This window comes from Microtus ochrogaster, unplaced genomic scaffold (assembly GCF_000317375.1).
Source record: "Microtus ochrogaster isolate Prairie Vole_2 unplaced genomic scaffold, MicOch1.0 UNK5, whole genome shotgun sequence".
NCBI classification, from domain to species: domain Eukaryota; kingdom Metazoa; phylum Chordata; class Mammalia; order Rodentia; family Cricetidae; genus Microtus; species Microtus ochrogaster.
Window position 1 is genome coordinate 4134259 of NW_004949103.1, and position 5712 is coordinate 4139970.

The following is a 5712-nucleotide window of genomic DNA, read 5'->3' on the forward strand; positions in this document are numbered from 1 at the left end:
GTGTACACACACACACACACACACACACACACACACACACACACACACACACACACGAAAAGAAGAAAAATGGAAACTTGTGATCCAGCGGCTCTCACGCTCCCTGACTGACAGCAGCACTTCCTTGTGGTCTGTAATTGACAAGGATGTTTGTGTTCTTTCTGGACGGTGGGTCTCCACAGAAGGAGAGGTATAAAAGTTGCTGGGCAAAATAAAGGTTGCTGTTCTTCCACCTGAAAAGCCTCCGTGTCTCAAAACTGGCACCCCCAGCCAATCTTGGCTATCCAGACTGCGCTGGCTGCAGCAGGAATAAATCCAGGAATATGTGCTATACGTCCTGTATAGGCCCTGGCCCAGGGCAGATTCTCACATGCCTTGCTTCTCCCTCCCTACATGAAGCCTTGCTAGTGATAGCACTGGGGCAGACAGGGACCACATAGCAGTGTGGGCGTTGTGTTTGCATGAGGATGGCTGGAGTTTGAAATGACACTTCACTTGATAGACAAGGGACAGCCATTTCTCAGGACACGCTGCTACCAGGCAAATCTCCCTAGCCTATCATCTGCATCTGCCATCTTTCTCCCGGCTCTGTGTGTGTCCCGTCCCTATGCTCTGTAGCCAGAGGCCACGCTGGCTCTCTTGCTTTCCATCATGGATCCCCTCTGCTGGAGATGAAACCGCATCCCATGCTGTCTGTTGTGGCTGAGTGTGACCAAGCGTTGAGTCCATTCCAGCCTCACCAACTAAGGGGTTGTCAGAGCAGCTTGCCAGCTTACGCTGCCACTCCAGCTTTGAGGGAACTTTGTACCCAATATTTCTCAAATTTTTCTCTTCCCTCAAAATAGTTCTTGAAATATACAGCCATTAGGGAGGGGAGCCACCATCACACTGAAAAACTGAGGAAAGGATCTCTGTGAGGTTCATAGCACAGGTGTGTTGCGTGATATTCATAAAGACAGCAAGGAGCTGGGTTTGGTAAAGCACTTGCCATGCAAGCATGAGGAGCCAAGTTCCATCCCCAGAAACCATTGTTTCTGTCTATGATTGGGGTTGTTTTCTCTGTCAGTTAAAGAATTAAAAGGCGGAAAAACTCTGGAGCACAATGAGTAGGAGCAGGGGACAGTGATTCTGATTGCCAGTGAAGAAAGGCTTTATTAGAGGCGAGGAAGCATGCATGTGCACTCGTGTTCGCACACAGGCATGCACACATGCATGCACACATGCATGCACAAAGGCATGCACACACAGAAAGACCCTCTGTACTCAAGAAACTGAAACTGGGGATTTTAAGAATCTTTGAGGGCAATTCATTCCCTAAATTAGGGTTGATCAGTTTGAACAAAGACAGGGCAGATGATAGGACCACAGCTTTGGCATAAATACGTCCTGAGCCTCTGTCTCTGGTCAGGAGTATGAGGAACAAGCCAGCCATCTTGGAAGTTCACCATCTTTGCCTGCTTAGTCATGGCCCCGTCCCTATCTGCCTAACTCCTGTCTCTTATCATGTTAATGAAAAACAAAAGTTGAACATGGTAGTGCAGGGATCCCCGAGTTCCAGGCCAGTTAGAGACCTTGTCTTGAAAGAAAGGAATGGAGGGAGAGAGGAAGAAAGAGAGAGAGAGAGAGAAAGAAGTGGATGGTGACTGATTAACACTCAAGCTTTTTCTTTGGCCTCCATATGTGTGTGTGCGGGCCCATCACGTGCACGGCCGTGCACACACATCACAGGACAACATATGTTACTCCCTTGCCTAAAGAATGCCAGGAGCCGCATCACCTCAGTTTTTTTCATTTAAGAACTTCCCATCTCAGCTGGAAAGATGGCTTAGCGGTTAAGAACACTGCCTGCTCTTCCAAGCATTCGGAGTTCAATTCCCAACAACCACATGATGGCTCACAACCATCTGTAGTGAGATCTGGTGCCCTCTTCTGGCCTGCAGGCATCCATGCAGGCAGAACACTATATACATAATAAATGACTCTTTAAAAAGTTCTTTTTTTTTAAGTTCTTTGTCTTAAAAAAAATTAATCGTTTAAGCCTTATCCCCCTCTGAGGAGTGGATGAGGGATGGGGTGGGGGAAGGCGGGGGGATCAGGAGGAGGGGAGAGAGTGGAATAATTAATTTAAAAAAAAGAGCTTCCCACTTCGCACAGGCTTCTTAGCCTGCAGATTTTTAGCTTCTATTATTAGGGGTTGAGCCTGCCTTTTGTCATCCTAGTCACGAAACCTGGGGTCTCTGAGGGAAAGTGTGCTCTGGGGAAGAGACCCCTGTGCTTTTCTAAGAGAGCCAGGGTTCTTCTGCCTCCTTTTGTTACGGGAGCCTGGCAAGCTTTCATGTGTTCCTTTGATACAAGGGTTTACACAGCCTCTTCAGTTGTTTAAATTGTAATTGCTGAGCAAATACATATGTTTGTGGGAGTTTAAAGGTCAGGCATCACTCAGGAGGGCAGGCCTTTGTTGGGCCACAGAGTGGCCATTGTGAGCCTCTGAAACAGCTTCCTGCTCCTCTCTATCCTTCCCAGTGACCGCAGGCTGACTTCTGTCTGAGGCCCCCGGTCACCCACATATTAGATTTCTCCTCTGCAGATCAAAGGGAGGTAAGATACAGTCTTAACAGTGTTGCTCTGGGGGTTTGCCAGTGAACTTGAATCGGGAGACAGACAGTCCTGTCATAGGACCGCCCCGCAGAGGCTCCTTGCATGGGGCAGTGTTAGGCAGCTGAGCCTGAATCAGCAGTCTCTTAAAGGATTCAGAAAACTGTGAAGGTCATAAGACTTTTACAATCAATCTCTCTCTCTCTCTCTCTCTCTCTCTCTCTCTCTCTCTCTCTCTCTCTGTGTGTGTGTGTGTGTGTGTGCGTGTGTGTGCGTGTGTGTGTGTGAGTGTCTGTGCCTGTATGTATAAGTGCTTGTGACTCCTTCATGGTCATATTGTACAGTGTGTATACAATATTCTGTCTGTGTGTGTGTCTGCAGGCCAGAAATGGGCTCCAGACCTCATTACAGATGGTTGTGAGCCACCATGTGGTTGCCGGGAATTGAACTCAGGACCTTTGGAAGAGCAGGCAATGCTCTTAACCACTGAGCCATCTCTCCAGCCCCTTGTACAGTGTGTATATATACATGTGTGTGTGCACAGAGGCCAGACATCAGCCTCACATGTTACTTAGGAGCCATCTGTATTGTCTTATGAGACAGGGTCTCCCACTGGTATGTGGGGCTTACTGCACCAGTTAGGCTGAGCTAGTTGGCCAGCAAGTCCAAGTGGCCTCTCTCTTTCTTAAAGCATAGGTAAACTATTATCTTCAAAGGCCCTGCCCTAGTGACTACTTCTGACTTATTTCCATGGCCTCAAGGTAGTGCCACTATTGGGGAGCAAGTGCTTAAACATGCACTTTGTCGGGGACAATCTGGATTCAACCTGTAACAGGGAGGCTCAGAACTCAGTCGACTGATGTATGGGGGTCCAGTGCCAATGTGGACCACTTGAGTTTCCTAAACTTGGTGATTTCCTTTTCAGGACACAGTTCTGTATTCCATCTTTGTGGGTTTTGGTTCATGTTAAAAGCAGGTGTCAAGTATATGACACACAGATTCTCACTGGTGTAGAAGCAATCTTGTGTACATCTTCCCAGAAAAGAAATGTTGTCACTGATGTGTAGTACTCACAATAGGCATGAATAAGAAGGCAGTGACCCAGCTGTCACACACAGTCAGCCCTCAGTATTTGTCAGCTTTCAATATGAGGCTGTGGTAGTGGGGATGTTATTGGCCCTGATAATGTCACAGGGAGTGGCACTATCAGGTGTGGCTTTGCTGGAGTGGATATGGCCTTGCTGGAGGAAGTGTGTCACTGTGGGGGCGGGCTTTGAGGTTTCCTATGCTCAGGACACTGCCCGCTGTCTCAGTTGACTTCCTGTTGCCTGCAAGATGTAGGACTCTCGGCTATTCCTGCAACACTACATCTGCCTACACATTGTCATTCTCCCTGCCATGATGATAATGGACTGAACCTCTGAAACTGTAAGCAAGACACCCCAATTAAATGTTTTCCTTTATAAGACTTGCCATGGTCATGGTGTCTCTGCACAGCAACAGAAACCCAAATTGAGATAGAAGTTGTTACCAGGAATGGAGTATGGCTGTAATAGGCTTGAATATGTTTTGTTTGGGGGAATTTGGACTTTGGTACTTTGGGTTAGGAAAGCAATGGGATGCTTTTAAGTACTGCTTAATGGGCTATACTAATAGGAACATGGAAGACAGTTGGTGCTGAGTGTGTTTTGATGAACTTTCCAGGGCTGGGTTAAGAGGTTTCAGAGAAGAAGGATTTTAGTATGTTATCTAGAGATTCTTCTTGTGATATTTTAGTGAAGAAAATGGCTGCCTTTTGCCCTTGTCCTAAGAGTCTGCCTAAGGATAAAATGAGTAGTTTCGGATTAACTCTGTTGGCAGAGGAAAACTCAAACTAGCCTAATATAGATTCTGATTTGTGGTTACTAGTGTTAATTCTATAATAAAAAGGCGCAAGGTGAGCAAGAAAAAATATTTTGGGAGAAAAAGTGCACCAGAAAGTGAAATTGTGCTAAATTCTGTGTGCAAGGAGATAAACTGGTTAAGAAATAGAATGAAGGGAGTGGAGACCTCAGGGAAAGATCCCACTCAGCTAAATCTCAAACTTGTGAAAGGGAACTAAGAAAAAGCTTACATAGAGTTGGGTGTGGTGGAACACATCTTTATTCCCGGCACTGGGGAGGCAGAGGCTGGTAGATCTTGGAATTTTCGGCCAGCCTGTAGGAGGGAGGAGCCGCTTTTTTTCATCCCAGCAGCCCAGCTAGCTTAGCTCCGAAATCCACACAAAAACTGTATTAATTAAATCACTGCTTGGCCCATTAACTCTAGTTTCCTATTGGCTAATTCTTACATCTTAATTTAACCCATTTCTATTAATCTGTGTATTGCCACATGGCAGTGGCTTACCAGGTAAAATTCCCAGTGTCCGTCTCTGATGGATCCATGGCATCTCCCTGACTCAGCCCTTCTTTCTCCCAGCATTCAGTTCCATCTCCTTCACCTACCTAAGTTCTGCCCTATCAGGCCAAGGCAGTTTCTTTATTAACCAATATAAATAACACATAGAAAGAAGGACCTCCTACACCACTGGCCTGGTCTACAGAGCAAGTTTCAGGACATCCAAGCTTAGGCAGTGAAAGCTGGTGGAGATGTAATTGAATGAGGAGCCATGTTCCATCCCCAGAACTTGGCACCTTCAGCCACATGGTTCTGGTTTTAGAGTTAAGGATAGAAGAAACGGTTATGGAATTTGCCTCCATGCCTAAAGAAAGCTGCTGAGACCAGGCATGTGTTAGGGGTGACCCTGAATGGAGGCCTAGCAGAGAGACCATTGCATGAAGCTGTGAAATTGAAGCCTGGATTGCCTTGGAGAGCCCAAGATGTTAGGGATGCCACAGCCATGGGATACCTGCCAAGGAGAGCTGCTAACAGGGAGTGGAAGCAGCCCAAGAGAAAGAAGTGTGCTGCAGCCAACAAAGTTGAAAGGAGTTGGAGCTCTGAAGAGAGTTTTGACATCAGACACAAGGATGCAGAGTTTGGAGCTTGCCCAGCTGGGTTTTGGTCTTGCTTTGGTCCAGTATTTCCTCACTTTGCTCACTTCCTTGTATTTTGGAATGGTAATATATATATATATATATA